This window comes from Podarcis erhardii, assembly GCF_964252035.2.
Source record: "Podarcis erhardii genome assembly, chromosome: 12".
NCBI classification, from domain to species: domain Eukaryota; kingdom Metazoa; phylum Chordata; class Lepidosauria; order Squamata; family Lacertidae; genus Podarcis; species Podarcis erhardii.
In genome coordinates this window covers 9,809,481-9,835,590 of record NC_138513.1, presented here as the reverse complement: position 1 = coordinate 9,835,590, position 26,110 = coordinate 9,809,481, and the positions used below count along the sequence as shown (strand labels likewise).

The 26,110-nt window shown below is 42.5% G+C and overlaps 1 long non-coding RNA gene across 1 annotated transcript in view; it reads right to left on the bottom strand.

Annotated features, from left to right (window-relative positions):
- LOC309326115 overlaps nucleotides 1-25,872 on the bottom strand; it is a 29,294-nt gene extending 3,422 nt beyond the window's left edge. The window contains exons 1-2 of the long non-coding RNA XR_014150168.1: nucleotides 25,666-25,872; nucleotides 9,573-9,694 (exon numbers count right to left, since the gene is read on the bottom strand). This is a non-coding gene — a long non-coding RNA (uncharacterized lncRNA). The remainder of the gene's footprint in view (nucleotides 1-9,572; nucleotides 9,695-25,665) is intronic.
- Between the last annotated feature and the right edge of the window lie 238 nt (nucleotides 25,873-26,110).

Below are 26,110 nucleotides of genomic sequence, written 5' to 3'. Positions count from 1 at the left end.
ATTTGCTGAAATGTTACATTTCTTAGCCAACAATCGTGGCCTTCACTCAGTGCAGACTATGGGATTTTCTCCATGGGATGTATCAATGGCCACTGACTTGGATCACTTTAAAAGGATGTTTGACAGGTTAATGGAGAATAAGGCTTTCAGTAGCTACTAGCCACGAGACCTGTGGTCTCCTTCTGAAGGCCAGTTTCCGGGTATAACAAACAGTGAGAATGCTGCTGTTCTCAGTTCCTTCTTGCAGGCTCCCAATGTGAGAACAGGTTAATGGACCAGGTAAGCATTTGGCCTGTTCCACCAGGACTCACCTTGTTTCTTAGTTTTGTCCTACATGGATCTTTGCCCTCTATCTCTGTATTTTGAAAAGTGACATCAGAATTCCAGCCTGTGTGGGGAGTGGAATGTAGTCACATACGGCTAATAAGGTGGTTCACTTATTTTATTTTATTTCATTATTTTTAAAAAGATTGATGACACTGTAATTGCAATTCTGTGTAAGAGTTCAATGCACTAAAAATTGTCACTGTAACCATTACAATTACAATAGTAGTTTTGAATTGTTTATGCCTCCAATTCCTGTAGTCCCACTGCTTAATTAATTAAATTTATTCCTACTCTGCCTATTCTTTTCTGCATGGAGTCCTTGAGGGGTTTAGACAAATTAATAACACTTTCCGTATTTATGAATATCATATTGCTGAACTTTCAAAAATCGTGCCTCTGTAATTCATTAGTCCTTCAGTGACTGGGCCCTATTCTGCAAAGGCTGAAACCTACAGTATCTTGATTTTAGGTGCTGTGTGATGTAGACAGCTGCCCTTTTGATTTGCAGATTCATTTGCAAATGCTTTGTAGAATAACTGGGGGCAAAAATACTTGACATCTATAAAATATGTTCAGAGCATTTACAGCACTTCACATAGGTCAGTCCCATTTATGTGGAGATGCCCTTGTGCCTGGTCTGGAAACTCCAGCTGGTGCAGGATTCAGTGGCTAGACCAGAGCTTTCCAAACTGTGTGTCGCAACACGTTAGTGTGTCGGCTGCAAACGCTCCCGGCGCTCCTCCTGCGGCTGAAAGGGGTAAGTTTAACCTCCAGTTTGCTAGCAAAACTGAATTGCTGTGTTGTGAAATGATACATGTCTAAAAAAGTGTGTTACTAACGTGAAAAGTTTGGAAAGCTCTGGGCTAGACTGCTGTCGGAAGCAAACAGCCGGCAGCATGGGACACCTCTGCTAAAACATCTGCATATGCTACTGGGCCAAGTTCAGTGTCTTTGTGTTGATATACAAAGCCTTGAACAACTTAGTCCTAGCATATCTTAAGGACCACCTGAACCCGTATAATCACTGAGATCATCCAGAGGGGTGCTGTCAGTTGTTCCCCACATTGCAGGGCCTCAGTTAGAAGTTGGGCATTTAGTGTCCCTGGTCCCTTCTGGTTAAGAGTGGTAGACTCGTAATCTGGTGAATCGGGTTTGCATCTCCTCTCTTCCACATGCAGCTGCTGGGTGACCTTGGGCCAGTCACACTTCTTTGAAGTCTCTCAGCTCCACTCACCTCACAGAGTGTTTGTTGTGGGGGAGGAAGGGAAATGGAGAATGTTAGCCGCTTTGAGACTCCTTTGGGTAGTGATAAAGAGGGATATCAAATCCAAAACTACTCTTCTTCTTCTCTTCTGTGGGACGCACTCTTCCAGCAGAGATTTGGCAGGCATCCTTGCTGTGGACTTTCAGGCATCTCTTAAATACCTTTTTACCCCAATAGGCATTTTTAGCTGTTAATTTTCAATTTGATTAGCCAGTCACCTTAAACATTTTATGTACAGTGGTACCTCGGGTTACAGATGCTTCAGGTTACAGACTCTGCTAACCCAGAAATAGTACCTCGCGTTAAGAACTTTACCTCAGGATGAGAACAGAAATCGCGTGGCGTTGGCAGCAGGAAGCCCCATTAGCTAGAGTGGTGTCTCAGGTTAAGAACAGTTTCAGGTTAAGAACGGACCTCCAGAACAAATTAAGTTCATAACCCAAGGTACCACTGTATTTTTATTTTATAATTTTTTATTTTATAATGTTTTTATTGTGTTCTGTTTTTAACACTATACACTGTCCTGATATTTTATGATATGGCAGCGTAGCAAAAAATAATGATGATGCAGATGCAAAGGGGTTTCAGACAGTATATAAATTGAAATAATAATAATAATACTTTGAGTTAGTCTTTGCCATTATGCTACTAAAACTAAACCTTGTTGTGTTTTAAGCTTTATAATGCTATATTAAAAATTCTATCTTAAATAGGCAAGAAGTTGTTAATTTTTAAAATGCTCCAGGGACTTAATAATACCCCTTTACAGCAGCCACATGCAGAGTTGGTCTTGCAAGACTATGTGAAGTTGCTAGTTAGTTGAAAGCTTGACTCTACGCATGTTTATTTGGAAGTAATAGCCGCAATATTCCTTGGTAGCAAAGCAACCAATCACCCAACTGATACTTAAAAATTAATACGTAATATGTGTATGGTTTCATTAGTGGCAATGGAAATTGTTGCCTGCTAAAATAGTTATCTGCCATATACCTGCCACAAGCAAATGATATTACCTGCTCTGCCAGTTCAGCAGTCAGATGTGGAAGTTATCCGGGGCAGGGGGGTTCGTGTCAGAGGGAGCAGCTCCCAGGATTCTTACAGATCCTGAAACCTTCTAGTGGGATAATTTCATAGATCTCCCACAGCCATGTCTTCTGCCTTGGTTGGCACAAACCAGCAGGGCTTGGGGTATGTCAGTAGATCTGCCTTCCCCCACCTCCCGTTGCCCCTCCTTGACCCCCTTGATGTTAGTAACGTTGAGCAAAATTGCACAGTCTCCTTGGGTAACAAAAAAGGAAAACAGACAGAATAAATCGAGCCGAATGGGACTGGAATGCCTTTAAGTGTTTTTTGGAATGCTAAGAAAACTGTAGGAAGTGGCAATCCATTCCCTTTATTATAATGTGAAATGTAGTCTTTAAATTAAAGAAATACAAAATATATGTTTGGAAGTCGCATTTGTAGTTGGCTTTACAAGCGTTCACAGATGGAATTAGAATTAAGTTGCTGATGTCCTTAGTATGATATGCAAACAACAGCATTTTACGTTTAGTGTATTATAGGTAAATATTAATGCTGTCTAAAAAGCATCTGCGTTTTTAATGGTACCATGTTTTAATATTTAAGAGAAGTCTTAACATTTTATGCCCTGGAAATTGTTCCTTACCTCAGATTTATATTTCTAATAAGTGCAAGTTTTCTAACACATAGTGGTAGGAATTAATGTGTTGTAGTTACGATTTACGTATAATTATGTGCAATAATCCTGATTAATTATGTATGATTATGTATAATAATTATGATTAAATCAACATTTTAGCAAACATAGCACATATGTGTAGGAAAAGGATGGAGGAAATTAATGTAATACTCTCCCAGAGGCGCTAGGGGTTTGTTTGTTTTTTACACAGAGGGAGCTTTTTATGTGAGGGAACATGAAAAACCTCACCACACACACACACACACAGCACCATAGGCCTCATCTGCACTATACCTTAAAAGCAGTATCATCCCAAAGAATTATGGGAACTTTCATTTGTCCAGAAAGATAATGGCTGTTAATCCTTGCCAGTCTACATCCAGCTGAGGTGTATCAACTCCTGACAACTTCAAACCTGAAAATATTCTACAGCCTTGTACATTTATGTAATTAATTTAAAGAGGCCAGGTTATTTCCCTAGAGATGGAGATGTTTGTGTGTGCATGGATGCATTAGTGTTATAGTTCACTGGCCACAGTGCCCAGAATCAAAAGGTTAATTATTACCAGTGCATGGTCCAAGATCTTCCTAAGGCCTACCCAGGCCTCCTTCAAGCCCTCCTGGAAAGAATAGGACATAATCCTTTCTGGAAAGGGACCCATAGTGAGAGGAACAGTAAGTGAAACCAGGACCATCAGGCTGTCTCACCTGCCATCAAGCCATGAGAGACTAAAAGATTTGCAAATTTGCACTCCCTAGATGGAGAAATCAGGGCTTCCTGGCCCTTCCTGTACAAACCCTCATGGCATATAAAGCGTCCCTATTTTCCAGGGATGTCCCTGATTTAGAGAAGCTGTCCCAGTTTCTGATTCAGTTCTGGAATGTCCCGCTTTTCCTTAGGATGTCCCTGTTTTCATTGGAGAAATGTTGGAGGGTATGTAGTTATCCGACCCCCAAGCCATTTGAAGGCAGTCCTGTACAGTGGTACCTCAGGTTACAGACGCTTCAGGTTACAGACACTTCAGGTTACAGACTCCACTAACCCAGAAATAGTACCTCGGGTTAAGAACTTTGCTTCAGGATGAGAACAGAAATTGTGCTCCGGTGGCACGGCGGCAGCAGGAGGCCCCATTAGCTAAAGTGGTGCTTCAGGTTAAGAACAGTTTCAGGTTAAGAACAGAACTCCAGAACGAATTAAGTTCTTAACCTGAGGTACCACTGTATAAGGAAGTTTTTTAAGTGTTTAATGTTTTATTATGTTTTTGTATATGTTGGAATTTGCCCAGAGTGGCTGGGGTAACATGGTAAGGTGTTGGGGGTAGAAATAGTAAAATTATCATTATGGAATGGGATGTCCCTATTTTCATCGTAGAAATGTTGGAGGGTATGATGAAGATCACCACCAATCAAGACCACACCCTACTTAAATTTCTCCAAAAGGGAAAGAGTAGAAACTTCTACTGAACACTGCTGCCTTGAGCTCATTGGTGGAAAGGCAAGATGAGAAATTCTCCTGCTGTGGAGGATACGAGATATCTAAACTCTTTCTTACCTTTCCCTAATCAGTCACAATGTATAATAATTGACTGAAGATCATCCTTGAGAGGCTCTCTTGTGTATCTACAGGGCCTTGATAAAGCCATAAGTATTCAAGAAGCAGCTACAGAGACAACAAACAACCAAGAGAGATTGGAGCAGGGAAACCGAGAGGAGATTAACCCCTTTTAAAATAAGGACCAGGGGAGAAACTGTTGGCATCCATCTGCATTAGCAGCACCTAAGTGACATTCCTGGGGCACAAGCTTGGGCAGGGTGCATGGAGGTCATGGGCTGTGATCCTCCAGCCATGAAAAGTCTGTCCCCAGTTCAGTAAGTGTCATTGAAAGCCTAGGCTGGTCTGCTGGGGATGCGAGTGCCCTCCCATGAAACAGGCCACCAGCACAAGCAAGTGGTGGATATACAGCAGCTGTGTCTGGAGAATTGCTCCCTTTTATTAACATACTCTTCATACTACAAAGAAAAAGCAGTGACAGGTTATATTCCACATTCTGGCAAAAGATGCTCCGTATGAATAGAAGCAGGAGGGAGGCCCTGTGCAAAAGATGTTTCTTCCCAGGTAATGACAAATAACTTATTTATCCTTGTATTGTGAAAGGGGAGGGAGGGAATTTTCTGACTGAGCAAGTCACAGCACTGTTTACCTTCTCTCCCTCCCTCTCTCTAGCACATCCACCCCCCTTATCTGCATAAAGAGAGAGAGAGAGGCTACAATTGCACTTTCAAACTTTTCAGAGAATGCAGATGCTGGTGGCAGGTGAAATCAAAAGCCAGAGAGCAAGAGAGGCAAGCAAAATGTTTTCACCCAAGTGATGCGCAGGTACCCACAAAGCAGCATTGCAATGCTGTTTGCATGAATGTGCAGGGGGGGTTAATTGATCGCATGCATGCGCGCGCGCACACACACACACCCACACACACACCCTGCTCCGAGAAACACACTTGACAATTTGTTTCTGATTACTGTTGATGCCTAATCACTTATTCACCTCCGCCATCAAAAGAAGACACAAGCAAAAAGAGCAGATATTTAAGCAGAAAAACGATAAGCCAGAGACAGCTTGTTGCATATTCATTCCTTTGAAATAAGCAGGACTTAAGAGAGCACATGTCTAGGAAGACGTTCAGTGGCCCAGTTTGCAATGATTCCTGCTGAATTTTGCCAGACCAACTAAACAAGTGTTTGGGTTACATTTGTTCTTAAATTTGATTTAGATTTTCTGCTGTGTTTTATTGTTTTAAAGATGTTTTAAACAGTTTTAGAAATGCTGTAATTGTTTTTACTGTATTTTAGTTTTAACTGTATTTTTTGAAAATTACCATTATGTCTGCTGTCCTGGAGACTTTTGTGAAGAGGGGTGGGCTACAAATTTAATGAAACAAATATAATAAAGTTCAGCAATGCTAGGGCCTGCTAACTAAGATCCAGAGCAAATTTGCCTCTCTTAATTTTTAAAAACATTTTTCTTGTTGCAGATGTGCATGGTCTGCCCTAAAGGTCCTTCACCACCCCATGTATTCCCCCAGATTTCTGCAAAGTCCACCTTAGGTAACTTATTCCACATTCCACTCTGTTGCTTATATGGGAGAGTCTGGTCCTCCCCTTTTCCACATCATCCTTTCTAGCATGCTTCTTCCATGGCTTGTGGGGAATTTATGGTGTATTTTTTTTCTTTTAGAAAGAGAGAGAAGCATCAGACGCTGAATGGAAGAAAGCTGGTCTAGGAAGTAAAAGAAAAGCAGGGTGATGCACAGGTCATGTTGCCAAAATAGATAGATAGCAGATGGAGGCAGATAATCTTGGATCTGATACAGAGCAAAAAAATTAAAATAAACCCAAACAAACATGCAGTGGAGCAGCTGAAGTGTCAATATATGCCATGGAACAGCATCCTGTTCCTGCCTCAAAAGAGAACAATTCTAGGGAAAGAATGTGGGGGGGGGGAATCATTAATGCTGGAGCCTTCCTGTATAGTCAAAGAGATAAGCAGAACTTCCTGAAAATTTCCATTAATTTTAGTGGAATGCCCCCAAACCTGCAAATCCTGGGGTATTTTTCCTTAAGCAGGTGCATTTAAATTTGCTTCCAATTTCCCCTTTAGGTGCTAACAGCATCTCTAGTTCCAGAAGGGTACGCCAGCTGTTCACACGATACGGATAATTTCTTCACCAGCAGCGGACTCTCAAATATAAACCCAGTGGTGGTATGAAGGAGGAGGGGGATGCTAAGAGCCTAGCCGTGACTATGGAAAGAACCTCCATGTTTTCAGTGGGTCCCAAATTGCGATATGTGAACAACTCCCCCTTCCCTGCTGAGATATTTTGCTAGCCTTACTTGGGAAAATTTAGATCAGTTTGCAGTTTTCTCTCTTTCAATTTAAGCTTTTGAGCCTCTTCACAGACTATTTAATGCCTGTTTCAGACTATTTATGTCCTCCCCTCCCACGGCATGCACAGTGCTCAGGGCAGCTTACAGCAATATTTTAGGGTGCAATATAAAATAATGAAAAATGTGGCATCTAATGCCCATCTTAAAAGGCAAAAATTGAAATTTATTTATATGTTTATAAAACTAGTTAGTTGCTTGTTACACAAATGACTTGCAGCATATTTCAAAAGAATAAGAATAAGTAAATATTAGATTATAACATGGACACTTTCACATAAACATATATGGAATTTAGAAAAATGCACAAAAGTCTCCCCTCCACTCCAACAAAAAGCAGAAGGAAGCTTTTGTAGAACACAGACAGCAAAACAACATTATCATAGTTTATCAAAAGTCCTGGAAAAGAGCTGTTGGTGGGGAAAGATCCTGACAAACACATAGTGCCATCCGACTGTCAATATTTTGCAGGAGGGATCCGAGCACACATAGAGTGTAATTATTTAACTGACACTGAAAGGGGGATAGCTATGTGTATTGCTGAAAGGTTTGACATTGGAAAATACCCTTGAAACTAAAGAAAAGCAAGAAGTGGTCTCTGAGTTCTTTAATGGGTTGATAACTAACTGTTGTTGTTCTCTGGTAGATAACATGTGAGTGTTTAACCTTAGATCAGAGAACAAGGGTATTTGGTTGCAAATCTCTAGTAGCCTTTAGTCTTTATTCTCAGCCTCTGTGAGAATAAGATGTGATAACTGAACTCACTCCAAGAGCATGCAACTTCAGGCAAAATGGAGGCTGTAAGGAGAGACACCTTTGTTTATAGGTCAATTTGGAATTTAATTTTATTTTTAAAATGCTGAGCCTTTGCTGGACAGCACAAGAAATTGTATGGAATTATTTGGATGCATCTTTGATGTTTGTGTTCTATTTTGAAGAAAGTTCTGCAAGTAAAGTTTTGAATAATATCTAATGGGTCTGGACAATGCTTCGGTCAAAAAGCGGTCAGTTTTTATGCATCCAGTTGCTTCAAGATGTGCAATATTAATATTTGCAATAGTGCACACCAGAGCTTTCAGTCTGTGCATTTGAAGTGGATTAAGGTGCTCTGTTGTCCTAGCACAACAAATCTACATTTTAAAAAGCTGGACTTTTTGCAGTTTGGAAAGTGATGGGGAAATGCATTGAAAAGTTATAGGGTGAGCAAATGACTAACAGGAAAATGTGTGAACACTCTCCACAGGCAAATCGGGATAAATGCAGCCTCATAGTCAAATAAACACCATGCAAACAAATCAGAATGAATGATCAAGAAGAAGAAAAGATCAGACATAATCTTACCTCTCCATAAGCTTTTGTAAGCAAATCAGAATGAATGCTTAATAGACAATCTGCAAGGGTCTATAGACAAACATAGACTGTGTACACACTGTACAGCACATTCAAAGCACATAACCATGCAAATAATCCTGGGAACTGTAGTTTAACTCCCACAGAGTACAATTACAAACTGCAGTTTCCAGGATAGGGGTGGTGGTTTGTGCTTTAAATATGCATTCAATGTATGATGTGTATGCAGCCACATATATAAACACAGTTGTTATGAAACTAGGATTGGCTGACTGTGGCGGACCCGGGTTTGCCCTGTGCAAAGTGTGAAATGGCCCTGTGAGAGTCAGATCAGAAAAGAGGGAGGGGGAGAAGCCCTTCTATTTCAATCACGGCAGTTTGCAGAAACATTGCAGGAAAAGTGAATTATTGCCACTGCTTTTCTCCTTCATTTGATTAAATATATTCCACAAGAGATGTAGGATTTGCTCTGCAAGTCCTCTGCCTCTGCGATCTCCCTACTTATCCAGAGCGTTGCGTCATATCAATGCAACTCAACCTTCCTGTTTAGGGATTAGAGTACATTAGGGACTCGGATGAGGCTGCTAAGACTATTTTCCCTTTGGACATCTCACGGATAGTCGGTAATGATTTTCACTCGTTTGGTTTAGAAGGGGATATGAAGCAGGGTCACCATCTAATCCTGCAAATCAGTGGATCCCATTTGTATGGGGATATATTGTAAATACAGCACATGTGGGCTATTATAATAACAAAGTAGTTCCTGGCATCTGCATCTGAAAAGAATAAAGCAGACGTGTGAGGAAAAGTAACTCTCAGGAGTGAAATAAATATCTATAGGAATTATCTCCAGGGGGGTTGCCCTGGTGCAGCAAATCTGGCAAGAGTCTTGTCACATCTTATGACTAACAAATATATCAAGGAGGGGGGAATCTTTCTCAGCTCAAGGGCCACATTCCAACATAGGCAAGCTTCCAGGGGCCACATACCTGTAGTTGGTATGGCTAGTGGCAAGAAGTGGCTGGAGCAGCAGGTGCTATTCTTCCCTTTGTACGTAAACTACATTCGACCCATGTTTAATCCAGAGGTTTCTGTACACACTTTTCTCCATCTGGCAAGTAGAAGAGGAGGAGTTTGGATTTGATATCCCGCTTTATCACTACCTGAAGGAGTCTCAAAGCAGCTAACATTCTCCTTTCCCTTCCTTCCCCCCAACAAATACTCTGTGAGGTGAGTGGGGCTGAGAGACTTCTGAGAAGTGTGACTGGCCCAAGGCCACCCAGCAACTGCATGTGGAGGAGCGGGGAAGCGAACCCAGTTCACCAGATTATGAGTCTACTGCTCTTAACCACTACACCACCTCAAGTAAGAGGCATGATCACATTTCAAAGACAAGCAGGTGGAGCCAGGCCCATGAGGGGTGTGGCCTGGCCTGGGGAGAGTCCCAAGGGGCAGGCAGAAAAGCCTGGACGGCAGCATTTGGCTTCAGAGCCTGATATTCCCCAGCCCTTTGAGCATGATTTGGTTTTGTGGGAAAGCAGCATGCAAATATTATGAAGAGATGAATGTGGCTTGAATTGGGATAAAGCACTGTGTGCCGGAGTGTCACTTGGCTGATGGTAAGACTTCCATCAGTGGAGTGGAGAGGGAAGCAGGTTTTCAGTGATTGCTCCCTGCTGGAGCCCCCTCTCCCCTAAAACTGCTCCAGAGGGATAACCATGCATCTATACTTCATGCATCTGATGAAATGGACTTTAGTCCATAAAAGCTTGGGCCATAATAAATGTGTTCTTGCTTCTGCTGCAACAGACATAACGCAGCTCCCTTTCTGGAAGGGGTGCAATAAGTCTTTTTCCTGAAATCTCTTGCCGCCCACACAGAGCCAGGGGCTCCTCTTTTCCAGAACATTACCTTCTGTTAGCGGTTACATGCTGTAAATTTGCCTGTGTTGTGTTTTTGTCTTTATATTTTGGTAATGATAAATAAAAAAGAAGGCTCTTGTTTATATCTGTTGAAATACATTCCTTAGTCACCTTGTGCAAGAGGCAGGGAAGGGGAGGAACTCCCAGGGCATTCAGAAATGCATTCTGTAGTCAACACAGGACATGTCAGGTGGAAGCTTACAGGTGAAACTGGCTCTGGGGACTTTCGTTCACCTGGTACAAAGAGGATTCCCAGCAAAGAGGTTGATCATGGATCATGGATCAAAGAGGTACCAACAATTTAGTCTGCATTTTATATAAGGGAAGGAATGGGGCACTCATTAATTTTTTTATGGTGGACAGGATCAGATGAATCGGGGCTGAGATGTCCACACTTGCTCAGCATAAATGAACAGCATTGGGACTGGCTTGAGCTAGAAGAGCTTGGGAAATCAGAAGTATAAGGGAAAAACAAAATCCAATAACAAATTATTATTAGAAGTGGGAGCCAATGGCAGCCTTGGAGATGATGAAGCAATAGATGATGCCTTTGCTTTTGGGAATGACCAAAGGCTCAGCTTCTGCTACTGGGCTTAAACGACTCAAGGATCATGTTTCCAGTGAGGATGCAGCAGTTGGATCCCAGCAACCAAGATCATTTTTCAGTACCTCTGGTACTTATGGCTATAAAAAGGGTCTTTTAGTTATGTGTTTTTCTGAAATGTCCACCATGTTCCAGTTCCTTTCCATGGGGGGGGGGCTACATTCCATTAGTCTTACCTACAGAATACTGAAATGGACAATACACATCTCAAGAAACAGCATTATCTGATAATGATGCAACAAACCCAGGCACGGGCCTGCATTAAACAGACATGTTCTTAGAAGACTGTTGTGCACACATACCTATGGGACAAGCTCTTAGGAGTTCACAAAAGCACATAGCAATTCAAAGCTATCAGGCTGTCCACTTCAGTACTGAGTGCTTGAATAGACCCTGTAGAAAGTCGAGGCTAATGCATAATTGAAACAGCGCAACGATGCTTTGATGCTCTAAATATGTCTAAATCTGCATTTTCACTAGCTACGGAAGGTCAAATTTTGGCAGAGCCAGTATTCATCATTAGCAGGAATTGTGGCTATTCTCTACTGTTTTTTGAACCTTCTGCACTGCTTCAATCACTTTGCCCTCACTTACACCTGCTTTCAATTGCCACCACTTTTTCTCAGTGACACGTTGAGTGGTGCAAGTGAACTCTCCATAGCATTGCAATTAATACCCCATTCACTATGTGAGTCCTGTTTGGGTGGGAACACTCATTTGAAAAAGTGCCAACAATGCAGCAGCCAGGAAAAGCAATTGTGCTCAAAGCAATTTACCTTTTGAAAGGTAAATATTTGTACAGAGTTGTCTTTGAGGAGGAGGGAATATTTGACCAGCTCAAATGGCTAATATCTGCTCTGAAGTGGAGTCTATTCACTACAGCTCAAATATTACATCCGAAAAAGCATAATCAGAATCTTCTGCAAATCACATGGAACATAAAGGTAAGGTGGCTCATTTTGTATTGCCTCCAAAAAATAATAAAGAAAGGATTATTACCACCAAAAGAAAAGCAGACAAAAGATGTCACCAATTTGCAAGAAATTTGCACATGGTACTTTAGTAATAACCCATGCTTTTGGGGCAAACTTAGAAATAACCAGGGCTTTTTGTCAGCTGGGAGTCACCAGCTGTTCTGGAACCTCTCAGTTGGGTGCCATTATAAGAGAACAAGGGAGGTGTTCATAGTGAGTTCCAGCATTCTCTTTCCTAGAAAAACAGCACTGGAAATAATAGCTGTCATCTCTCTCTCACTATACTGATGGCCAGTTGCCAGGCTCCTGCTCATGAGAGGAGAGCTTCAAACAGAGGGCTGTCCTCTGCAAAGTAGGACACATGGCCACCCTACTACTCAGAAGTAAATCCCATTTGTTCATCTAGGGGCATGCTACTCACTATGGATGTGAGAAGTCCTGGGTTCAATTTCCAGACAAACCCAGGCACTAGGGAAAAAGAAGGACCCCACCTTAGAGGAAACAGCCAACACTCAGTGGTAGAGCACATCCTTCGCCTGCAGAAATTTAAGCCCTGGCATCTCTAGTTAAAAGAGGCAGGGAACAGGTGCTGGGAAAGACTTTTGTCTAATGTAGCCTCTGGGTAGCTGCTGACCCAAGCCAAGATAGACAATACTGGGCAAAAGGACCAAGAGTCTGAGCTAGTATAAGGGATGCAAATGGGTCTGACTTTCCCATCAGTGTGTTTAGGATTGCAGCCTTAGGCTCTAATCCATGCTCAGCAATTAAACTTTGTGGGTGGCCTTGTGACTGTCGTTCCTGGTTAAATGCACCACACAGAGATTGTTATGGAGCTGCAGCAGAATTGCACTGTACCAGTGCAATAGAAATGAGGAATTGATTGTAACCCAGAGCACAGTTTGACTGCTTAAATCTCAGAGACTTTGCTGAGATTTAGGAAGCCTTAATGTAGGCAAGATTGCAGCCAGAAACGTTAACGTGAAAATATGCAAATCTCATTCACATCTTCAGCACTGCTTAGTTCTTTCAGAAAATCAGGTTAAGAGGCCTATTTTGTTGCATTGGGATAGAGTACTTTAAGTATAAGTATAAAGACGATTAAATTGGAGTGTGCGCGCACACACACACACATACACACACACACACACACACACACACAAAAACCATAGCTGTCAAGCGTCCCTTATTTGGCGGGACAGTCCCTTATCCCAGCGCCATGTCCCGCTGCTGTCCCTTATTGATGATGTCCCTTAAATAAGCTACTGAAGGTAATGGGGCCCTTTCTATGTCCAGCTGTCCTTTGTCAACAACAAATTGTTGCTGGGGTTGTTTTTTGTTGTTGTTGTATATATGCTATATGGTAATTTATGGACCTAATAGGTATCTAAAGCCATTTGCATGCAACAAAATATGTATTTTATCAAAGTAATTGTTGATCCCTTATTGTGGCTGCTGATCCCTTATTTTTGAGGCTGCTGGTCCCTTATTTTCAAATCTGTAAGTTGACAGCTATGACACACACAGGCAGACCTGCATGCCCCCATGATTGAGGGGGCTTGCGCCATGTGACTTGCTCACATCATGTGCACACGCCACAAGGCGCGCTTGCGTGTTGTGTGTACACTGTGGCTTGTGCAGCATGTGTGAGCGAAGTGAGCATGCTGGGTGGTGTGAACGCACAGCGTGTACATGTTGCTGTGGGGCCCCTCCTTGAAAATTTTGAGGGGGCCCAAGGCATCTCTAGGTAAGGCTGGGAAAGATCCCTGCCTGAAAGTTCCGAAGAGCCTCTGCCGGTCCGTGTAGACAATACTAAGGTAGATGGACCAGTCATCTGGCTCAGTATAAGGCAGCTTCCTAGGCTCCTAGGCTTTTTCATTCCAGGAATACTGTTTTTATCCATATGCAAATGGATGGGAACGGTGTGCTAGATTCACCAGCTAAAACTCACATGAATATTCAGTTAATCGAGTTGCAGCCCTATAAATTATGTAAATCAATATATGCATCCTTTACATACTGTCAGTTTACCTGCTTCCTTCTGTTTCAGACATAACGTCTGAGCTCTGGACCTATACAGTGGCACCTCGGGTTACATACGCTTCAGGTTACATATGCTTCAGGTTACAGACTCCGCTAACCCAGAAATAGTGCTTCAGGTTAAGAACTTTGCTTCAGGATGAGAACAGAAATCTTGCTCTGGCGGCGCGGCGGCAGCAGGAGGCCCCATTAGCTAAAGTGGTGCTTCAGGTTAAGAACAGTTTCAGGTTAAGAACGGACCTCCGGAACGAATTAAGTACTTAACCTGAGGTACCACTGTACTTTCTACCCCATCCTCCCCTTCTTTGCCAGCTTTGGCACTCCTGTCCTGGATTTTTAAAGCCATGTTTCCACCTTATACCTGAAATGGGGAGCTGTGGCTTAATGTCACTTTGCTAACCAAGATCTGAAACCACATTTGAACAGCAGTCTGGTTTAGAAAAGGCGGCGGGGGGGCGGGGGGGAGCAGCCTGGTATTACTAATTTACTTTCAGATTTTCTATAGGCATCTGGTTGGCCACTGTGAGAACAGGTCTAGAGGGGCCGTAGGACTGATCTAGTAGACTCTTATGCTTCCCTCTCTCTCTCTCTCTCTCTCTCTCTCTCTCTCTCTCTCTCTCTCTCCTTTCAGGATTTATATCCTGACCCTTCAGCCAAAAAGGCTTTCAATGAAGGCTCCAAAAATGGGTAGTAAGTACTTAAAATATTGAGACAAGAAAGCCTTGCTAATCTGCTCCAAATAACTCAGGAGATCAAGGTAGACATTTTCCCTCCTCTGGCAACCTGCTTAGAATCTTGCTTAATTAGTTGCCATTAATTTGATTTTAATTGATTTTTATAATGTAATATTTTTAGAATGTGTGAATATCTGATGGTTTGATTGTTGATTGTTGTTAGCCGCCCTGAGCCCGGCTTCGGCTGGGGAGGGCGGGATATAAATAAAATTTATTATTATTATTATTATTATTATTATTGCATTGGTATACCCAGGAACCAGTTTAATCCTATAAACGAATAACCTGCAATATTATGCAAGAACACTGCAAAAAAACAACCACCACAAAATAATTCAGTTTTTTTTTTAAAAAAATAACAGAAAATAGAATGCAGAGTAATTAGAGCAAAGAATAAACTGGGAGATAAAAAAGACTGAATGCTGTCAGAAGACTCAAATATAAGTCTTAGCAGTTAGGAATGGACAAATGTGCCAGTCGTGTTTGTTATGTACTGAAGTTCTCACCCTGGGCCAGCAGGGGGATACTGTAGATAGTTATGCAAATGAAGGATCGAAAGTGATGTTCAGTGATTGGATAGTTTGTATGCAAATGAAGGATCGAAAGTGACGTTCAGTGATTGGATAGTTTTAGAAAGTTGCTACAGTAACATTGTACTGGAGCTCTATATAAGCAGGCTGACTGAGCTCTTCAGTTCAGTTCTGTTCTGGCCTCTGAATAAACAAGAGCTGTTTGAAGAATCGCTGTGTCGTCTGATATGTTCACCCACAACTTAACAGTGTTTGTCTCAGTTTCTCATTTCTCCAGTCTTAATTCCATCGCCCACATTTCCTCACTAGTTTGTGATTTTGTTTTATTTTTTAAAAGTCCTCACAAATTTTCATCAGGATTTTAGTGGTCATATCTCCTAGCATAGAGATTTTTGCAAGCAATGTTGGGCTACGATACATCTAGGATCCTCCAGGCATATCCGGAATTTGTTTCTGGATTTTCACTTTTTGAAATATGGCAATCATACCCTAATGCAATGCTTTTTTCTGTGCCCTCCACTGCACAAATATAATCTTTTAAAATGCTCCCTTTCCCCTTATGTACATATTTGCACTCACATATTTTTTTGGCCAGAGAGCTGCATTGCAAAAGCCAAGAAAGTTCATGTTTCGAAGGATAGCTGTGTTTTTGGCCCATGCCTCATTTCAGGAAGTGAGGAGGTTCACAATAAAATTAAAACTAAACTGAATTTCTTCCCAATCCCCAAGTACAGCGCATGGAATTTTGGTTGCCATGTGCACATTAGCCCTGGCAAGGAGGACCTGAGATTTAGTACTTTTAATAGCATTTGTGTTACAGAACCATTTCCCCCCCCCCACATAAAGCAAGCAGGCCCAGCAGAAAACGCTACTTCCAGCGCACTGTGTGCTGAATTAACATTTACGCAAGATAATCAAGCCTTGCAACTTTCCTGCACAGGGGCCCGCAATAAAGGGATTTTACATTTATCATCCCAGTTAATTGTAATGAGCCTAAAACTAATGAGGCATACCTCTAAACTCCATTTAAGACAATAGCTAATTGCTTCATTTTAATAAGTGTTGACAGAAAAGAGGGCAGAACAATGACTGAACGCTCAATTACTACACAGGCCAGAAAATGAAGATACAGAATATTAGTGATGTATACACACAATCTGAAACGCAATTAGAACCCAGAAAGTAAGAATGGGGAATACTTTGGGAATGAGCCCGCAAATAGACTTGTCTGCTTTCTGAACATATCGCTGGGGTTGAGAGAAGGAGGCAGGTCCCTTAATGAGGGAGTGTGCAACAGGGGAAAGGGTTTTCGCTTAGCAACACAGTGCAAGCTCAGTTCCTGGCATCTTCAGTTAGAGATGTGAAAGACGCCTCTTTTAAACCCCAGAGAGCTACTACCAGTTCATGCAGACAGTACTGAGTTAGATGGATCAATGATCTGACTAGACATGGGGCAGTTTACTATGCTACTATGTCAAGCTCAAGGTGTTACAATCCGTATAAAGGTAAAGGGACCCCTGACCATTAGGTCCAGTTGTGACCGACTCTGAGGTTGCGGCGCTCATCTCGCTTTATTGGCCAAGGGAGCCCGCGTACAGCTTCCGGGTCATGTGGCCAACATGACTAAGCCGCTTCCGGTGAACAAGAGCAGCGCACGGAAACGCCGTTTACCTTCCCGCCGGAGCGGTACCTATTTATCTACTTGCACTTTGACGTGCTTTCGAACTGCTAGGTTGGCAGGAGCAGGGACCGAGCAACGGGAGCTCACCCCTTGCGGGGATTTGAACTGCCGACCTTCTGATCCACAAGTCCTAGGCTCTGTGGTTTAACCCACAGCGCCACCCACATCCCTTTACAATCAGTATATAAAGCCCTTAACAGCTTGGGACCAGATGACCTGCAAGATTGCCTTGCAGGTTGGCACGGTTGCAGGTGACACAGAACACTCGTTCTGGATTCATAAGAAACTGATCTTTTAGCGTGGCTGCACCAACTGGAACCCATTGCCTACTGACGTCAGGCAGGCTCCTTCACTGTACTCTTTTGCGGCCAGCTAAAAGCATTTTCCAAACACGCAGAATGTTGCTGTATGTTTTCATACATGCAACGTAGAATCATACAACTGTAGAATTGGAAGGGACTGTCAGTATTTTCATCCCTCCCATTGCAAGGTCACCAGATCATGTTTCTTTCACTTTCTGTCTGAGAGAAAGGTGGGAGCAGAAGCTAATCTTCCAGACTTCTGTCCCTAGTACTGTTTGGTTCTTCTTTGAGCTGTCTAGAGACAAGATGGCAGTATGACAGAGCTGTTTGTCTCATACATGTTTGTTATGTTCTTTTATGTGTTTAATTAGAAGAAATAAATTAGGTATGCAACAAAACCTCCACAGCTTTGTTGCCATTACTCTGCTGCATTTGAGGTGCTCACATGAGCAAATGTGAGTCCACTGCACCAGGACCTATTCCTCAGGAATGCTGTGTTGCTGTTCCTACGTTCCTGTGATCGGAAGGTCGGTGAAGGTGCTCCCGACACCCAACCCATGCAGGCGCTGACGACGTGGGCTGTACAAGGGCGTACAGAAAGGGACCACGGGGGTCATCTAATCCAATCCCCTGTAATGCAGGAATCTTCTGTCCAATGTGGGGCTTGAACCCATGACCCTGAGATAAAGAGTCTCATGCTCTGCTGGCTGAACTGCCCCAGTTTTTAGCTTATTTTTTATTTTAATTATTTTTTCTTGTTTTGAATAGTTTTTTAAAACCTTTTTTTTTTACTGGTAGTTTATTGAGGTATTCTTTTGTAAACTGCTTTGGGTGGGGTATAAACTTTTGTGAAATAAATAAACAAAAAGTGTTCTTAAAAGAGCAAAAAAAAATATCATGGCATGGAATGAGTGGTGTGGTTGCTGATTCTGATGCATCTCCATTTCATACGGCTCCTCTAATGTGAAGCCTGATTTATTCATGGGGTATGCTCCACTGCGACTCCCCCCCCCCCCATGCCTCTCCTAGGATACCTGGATGGCAGAGTGGCTCCTTTGCAATCCGAGAGATGTATGATCTGAGCCCAACTGTCAAGGGTGCTTCCCAGTCAAAGGAATGCGCACAGCAGATAGTTAAGTATTTACTGTCAAAAACAACACAGTCGCTTCTAGAGCTCTGGGCATCTACACGCATCAATCTGACAGCTAGGCAGCTGTTCCCAGGTCCACGCTCTATGGAGCAGTTGCAGCCGCAGGGGACCATTCCCACCCCCACCAGTTTACTCGATGGGCAGCTAGAGACTGCATTTGCATGGAAACTTCCTCTGCTCCTCCCTTTTCAGTTCCCTCCTAGATCTGGGATACAGTGATGCAGAAGGTGGGGGAAGCACCTTCACTTGCCCCACCTGCCTCTTCCTCCCCTTCTTCCAACCCACCCTGCACTCCACCCTCTAGCTCTGACCTTTCCCTGCCTCCAACTCTTGCTTCTTGGCTGGTACAGGCTCCTACAAACCACTACCCCCCTTTCTCTGAGTCCGACTCCAGCCCCCCCTTTCCCCATTACACATTCCTCAGCATCCTGCCAGCCCCTGACGTCAAAGGGGAAGGCCAATGGCGCCTCTCCCATGGGATTTCGCCCATTCTGAGGTGGGGTGGCACAATGGGGACAAGGCCAACCACTGGACTCTGTTAACAGAAGGCTTCGGGGCATCCTGGATAAAATAGTAAAACACAACCCCTATGCCCGCCTATTCACAGTTCCTGCCTCCTGTTTCTGGGGTCTCCACACTGCTGATCTGCCTTGTCCAGTGGTTTGTCAACCACTGGTGTGTGCTTTTCACAGTTGCATGACCGCCAGCTGTCCCCTGTTGGGAACCTCCAGTTGCACACTTCTCTCACACGCAACATGCAGAACTGATGTATCTTTATTTGCAGTGATTCCACCCTCTTCTTCTCCTGCAATGCAGGCTTCTCTTTGAAGTAGAGCTTACTGAATGGAATGCGTTTCCCCTGTCTGTTATTGAGCCTACAGGGACTGTTGGTTTTGAGGTGTTTCATCAATACTGATTGAGGAGAGAGCCCTTCAACTTTATTAACCATGCAGTCTTGGGGCAATTAGGATATAATAATTAAAAAAAACACTTACACACAACTCCCTTTCAATTGCCTTGTTCAACATTCGCAAGTGTTTCAGGTGCCTGCTTGTGCCAAACTGTGAACTACCGTATTTTTTGCTCTATAAGACTCACTTTTTCCCTCCTAAAAAGTAAGGGGAAATGTGTGTGCATCTTATGGAGCGAATGCAGGCTGCGCAGCTATCACAGGAACCAGAACAGCAAGAGGGATTGCTGCTTTCACTGCACAGCGATCCCTCTTGCTGTTCTGGCTTCTGAGATTCAGAATATTTTTTTTCTTGTTTTCCTCCTCCAAAAACTAGGTGCGTCTTGTGGTCTGGTGCATCTTATAGAGCGAAAAATACGGTATATTATTTCCAAGGTGTTGTAAAGCGAGAGTTTTTCTAGGTGACCTAGAACCAGGGCCTTTATACAGCAGTGCTGCTTATTATAATCTCCTTTGATTTAGTGCATATTAGGTGAGCTCAATGGTGTGCTTTCGTTAATAAAGCTTCAGAAACTCTCTTCAGCACTAGACAGGATTTGATTTCATTGCCTCCTCCCAATTCTCTTTTCTTGGCAATCAGCACCTGTGCATATTTGTTCTGTGATTCCTGTTTTCAATACTTCGTTCCAAGACCAATTGCCCGGTGTTTATGCATCCTTAATTATATTTGCCATATAAGATATGACTTTGGAGTCCCATTTTGAAGCTGATACTCATCTGCTGGGGCCTAGCGTAATTTACAAACCTGGAAAAACCTGGATTCCAGCATCATTGTACATGATGGTGGAACAAACAATGGCAACCAAGGTGTCCGTCCCGTGATGATTCCTTGTAAACATTTATCAGCCAGTCTTTTACAAGCAGGCACAGAAGGGATTTTCTGTTTCAAGCTCTAGCTAATTTTTTAAGATCTCTGCTAATGCGTTTCAGCTCCATGACTGTGTCTTCTTATTATTTTAATTAGCAACTGAAGAATTGTGTTGGGAGCTTAATGGATATCTGAGTACTTTGTAGTTTTCCATTTCATTACAGAAGCATTTGAAATTAGGGCTGGGTAGAATATTCTTCCCTTTTGAGTTGAAAATACACTGCTGAGGAGTTAAAATGTTCACCTAAAATTCCTTCCCTAATGGTGGTGAGATCCGCTTGTTTGTTTGTTTTTGCCTGTTTTCCACTATTTGTTTGTCCTCCTTATAGGGTTGCCATAGGTCCTCTTTTTCCAGGACACACCCTCTCCTCCATGGGTATGTAAAATGAGAGTTGTCATAGAGATCTATAGTTAAAAGTAGAATGTGTCCTCTTTTTTGCTCTTCAAAATATTGCAACCCCACCTCTAGTTATGTTGCTTTCCTGATGTTAATCCAGGCAATCAGTGAACACAGAGGAAGTGATGATATCACAGCACTGCATACCAGATTGTGCTGTGTAAAAACTTTACTGAGGAAAAACAAAGCTGACTGAGAGTGTGAGGGCAGTAGATACCACTCCCCCCAAAACAACAACAACAACAACACTGGGGTGCATTTTAATGCTACAGAAAACATTTATAAAAACCAGCCCATTTTGACTAGGCCTGAGGGTAGTGATGCCTAATCTTCTTACAAACCATACCTCCCACTTTGCAGAGGGAGAACTGGGTTTTGCAGATCCTAGTCAAAGTGGAGAGAACTACCCAGGGAAGCAAGGTTTTTAATGCTGTGAGCCTCTCCATCATAGGATCAGGTTGTGTATACAGTCGTACCTTGGAAGCCAAGCGGAATCCGTTCTGGATGTCAAACAGAACTTCCAAAACGTTCAGAAACCAAAGCATGGCTTCTGATTGGCTGCAGGAAGGTCCTGCAGCCAATCAGAAGCTGTGGAAGCCCCGCTGGACGTTCAGCTTCCAAAAATAGTTCGCAAACCAGAATAGTCACTTCCGGGTTTGCGGCATTTGGGAGCCAAAACATTCGAGAACTAAGCTGTTCAACTTCCAAGGTACGACTGTATATGTAAATAAACCACGTATCTTAAAGACACCACAGCCTCCATTGTGTCTCATGCTGAAGGAAACATGGTAAGCGCCTGGAACCCATGGAATCTCACAATGCTCAGAGATTGGGGTGGCATGCAACAATATAGAGAAATATAGAGATTGTCCAGACATTTGTGGTGTCCATTTAAAAAAAAAAAAGCATTAGTGTCCCCGTCCCCCCAAAATGTGTGGTCAAATGGCCAAACATTTCATTTCTGGAGATTAATGATCTTCTTATCTTCAGAGAGATCGTCCTTAATGATCCTATAATCTGCTTTAGGTTGCAGTCGTATGAAGGCTTACCAGGAAGTTAGCCCTAATGAACTCAGTAGGATTTACAGCTCATGGTAGTCCTCTCTGGGGTAGCCTCATGGTAGTCCTAGCAGCCCCCACCAGCATGGCCAATGGCCACAGATGGTGGTAGTGGGGGGTTCAACAACATCTGGAGGAAACCCTATTGGCTAGCCCTGATATATATACAACTTCACGGTTGGTGTCTCTGCAAGTGTGAGTTGTTTCCTTACTCCCCAGAACCTAGCTTGTGATGGATAAGAATATGAAAGTAACAGAAGAGAAGCGGATAAGATAGGGAGCGTAATTACAAGTGCTTGAGGTGGTAAGCTGTTTTCTGAAGCATTCAAGAGGTAAAATAGCAAATTCTAGAAAAAGCAAAATAAATTTGGAAGTTGTAAACCAGGCATCCCCAACCTGCAGCTCTCCAGATGTTTTGGCCTACAACTCCCATGATCCCTAGCTAACAGGACCAGTGGTCAGGGATGATGGGAATTGTAGTCCTAAACATCTGGAGGCCCAAAGGTTGGGGATACCTGTTGTAAACTATAAAGTGCCATGGAGTTTCTACCCTGAGTTTTGTAGCATTATTAGCCAGGATATACAACCAAGCTGGGCTAAAGTACTGAACCCAGCCTTTTCTAATTAACACACACACATACACGGAGTGGAGAATCAGTGATCTGTCATACTCAGTCCCCTTTCATTCTTGACTACTGAACATGCTGGCTGGAAGTTCAAAAACATCTGGAGAGTCCCTATCCTGGCCCTAAAGTAAAAGATTACACTTTTCTTTTTCTAGGTAGAAAACAATGAACCACTTCAGAGCTTAGCATCTCACAAATGAAAACACCCACAGGAGCCTTCCACATTTTTCCTTGCAAGCTTTGTTTATACAGATGAATCACACATAACATTTACGTTCAATAAACTATGCTGATTCTAACACCTCCATTTCTTCTCTATTTTGAAACACAGAAATCTGCGGTGGAGGATTGGATTAAAAAGGTGGGGGGAACGTAACTAAAAACAAAGCCGACTCTCTGGCATATGCTGTGATGATGCACAGAGAAGAATGTGATGATATTTTGAGAATAACATCGACAAGTGGAGTGGAGGTCTCTAGGTGTGACATGAAGAATTCATTATTGCTACCAGTGGGATAAAGGGTGATTGTGACTATTTGTATAGAAATGTTGCCATGTCCCCAGAGTTCCATTCTGCATCCAGTGCCACATTTTGTGATTTTACTGTGCTTGCACAGGATTGTGACAGTCAAGCACAACTTTCATTATAAATGTCTGGGTGAGCTCTGTGTCAAGAAGACCGGGAGCGCAGTTGCTGAAGAAAGGAATACAGTGAGAATATTAACTTCTGAGGGCTTCCAGGATTAACTCAGAATCCACCTTACCAGCAGAAATGGATTTTTTATAATCCAAACAAACAACAGCAACTGTCAAGTATATTTACTTAAGATGAAATAACCCAAGCTCATAAATAAATAGGTAATTCTACGGAGATAACCATAACCCTGTCATTGCAGAGAACCGCTTGTGAACTTTGCTTCAACTGTGGCATTAGACAAGATTCTCAGTAGGGTTAGCCACAACAACAAGGACATTTATTTTCATGCAAATAAGTCTATCTTTCACTAGAACAACCTACTCAGAACAGATGGAAGTAATTTTCTTCCCAAGGAAATATTTGAGGAGGCTTAGGGGACAAAGTATCAATTTGTTTATTTATTACCTCCCAAAGTCAAGACAGGCTGAACTGAAGGAACTGAAATGCATTGCCAGAAGCATTGGCCTGCCCTTGGTTTTTATAGGTTAGGAAAAACAACTTAGTGGCTAAGGGTGGGGACACCCACAAATGTTAAAATGCTTTTGCTGCCTTCCTCAGACGCATTGTGGTCAAGGCCCTGCATTACCACAATCACAAACAGAGATAGGGAACCTTTTCAGCTTGAGGGCCATATTCCTTCATGGCCATGATTCCAAGGGCCAGATGATGGTTGCAAAAATCAATCAGGGCAACATCAACACACACTCTGACACACACACACATCCATACATATGTACACATCACACACACTTACTTTCTACTATCAAATGCACCTGGGAATAATATATTCAAGTCTTTGTTATGTGTTTGCTATCTTAATGGCGGTATCAGTCTCACAGTTTCTTTCTGGCCTTCCAAGAACCCCTAGGGTTCATATAGACAAATGCCACTAATGTCCTCCCCACTGCTTCATTCAGCACGATTGTTTTACTTCCTTGGTAAGTCAGAGAAGTGAGAACTCTACCTGGTGCACAGTACACAGTACTAAGTTTCATCAATAGTCTACTCCTGGGAGAATCATTGATTGATGACATGTCTATTACCCACCCATGGTCATTGATTGTGACTAATTTTGAGAGAGTTTGCAGCAGGCTGGTGTAAAAAGAATCAGAGTTTCTGCATGGTGAGTGATGGCTTAGATTAATGGCTTGTCATGCAAAGCATCTTTCTCCCACGCCTTTAGCCAAATTTTAAGCAGCAATAAAACAATTGGCAGCATATCTGGAGTTCTTATGCAACTTTATCAATCAACACTAATGTAAAGGAAGCATAACACAAACTCTCAGTAGGCTGTCCATTATCCCGCTGCAAGGCTTCATCTAATACTACCAAACAATAGTCAGAATTTGGGAAAGGGGTGTGTTCATATTATTCAACTTTGGTAGGGATGTCAAACAGTGCAGGGATTTTGAAACATGGGGTTGGATCCAAGCTAAGCTAAGGTTTCACGGAAATAAATGGGGCAAGTTAGTCAAGACTAAATGAAGTCCCATTGATTTCAATGGAAGTTAACTTTGCTAAACTTAGTCTGAATTGCAGATTGCAAGAATAAATAAATAAATAAATATGTGAATTTTTTTCCACACTTGAGAGATCACTAGATGAGCAGCAACCAACAGATATAGAAATAATTGTTGAGAAGTAAGGTCAACATTGGCACCATCAAAAATGTATAAGATGCTTAGCATCAAAGGTCATCAGTTTGCCAATAATAATGTCAATCTCCGTTACAACCTGCTTCCAAGAACTTGCATACATAATTACACACCCATCACATCTGCTGATATGCTCCTTGTCCCTTACAATCCCATGAGCATAAAAACCAAAGTTTTATTTAATTCTGTTTCCTGGTGGATCTCTAGGGTAGGCTTTTAAGTATTGTTTTGTTTGTACTGTGTTATGTATTGGTTGGGGGGGGGGGTTAAATCATAAACCACACTGTGATCTTTGGGTGAAGGACAGTATAGAAACATAATAAATAAATAAAATAACTTATGTCCATTTATTTCAGTGAGTCTTTATCAAGCCTAATTGTATTCAAGATAAGCACAATGACAATTCAGAAGAGTAGTCACGTTAGGAGGAGTCAATTACCATAGAAAGACTAGGATGATTGTGCTGTCACCAGCTGCTTCAACTGAGAATGGTCAACATGCTTATCTGACTCCAGACTGTAGTCATGCTGTCCCTGCAAGTTGTTGTTCCTTTCATCCATAGTTTTATCCAGATCTATAGTGATACATCCACAGTAAGTTGAGAGATTGTTTCAAAGAGAAATAAATCTCACCCGCACTATAAGATCAGGAAATCTCAGTCCTGTAACAGAGATGGTTAAAGGCACTTTTGAGTGACACTGAGCTGTGCTTGAGAAATCCCAGCTAAGCCATTTGCATCCTTCCCTGTTTGCCTGGCTTCACTCCTAATGCTAATCCTTGGAAGGATTCAGAGACAGCCATGGGGAAATAGAGGATGAGCCCTTGTAGGCAAAGCTCGTTTAGATCCTAAAGACGAGCAACTCATATTGAATCTTACCTGCCTGGCTGACCCATTCATTTTGATGCCAGCTTTGCCTTTTGCCTTCTGCGTGCGCAGAAAGAGAAAGCGTCTTCAGCAAACAGGATTTACAAAGCGGGTCGTTTCCATAAAGACAAATACAGGAAGTGTAGAGCTACCCTCAAGACATTTTGCTGCCTGAAGTGGAGCAGCAAATGACCCTTCAGCCTGCCCACCCCACTCAAGGTAATAGTAGCTAAACTGGTCAAGTTATTTTTGCACCTGAGGCAGAAAGACTCTTCCCCTCCCTGGCAGGAAAAATAAATAAATAAAATAAAGTACTCTTTTGTGACAATGCTGGGTCTTTTGTGACACTGCTGGGTGAATCAGCAGCTCGTAACAGCTTCCTTCCTCTGTCCAACAGTAGGGCCGGCCCTCTAAGAATGACTAAGCCAGGCATAGGCAAACTTGGCCCTCCAGATGT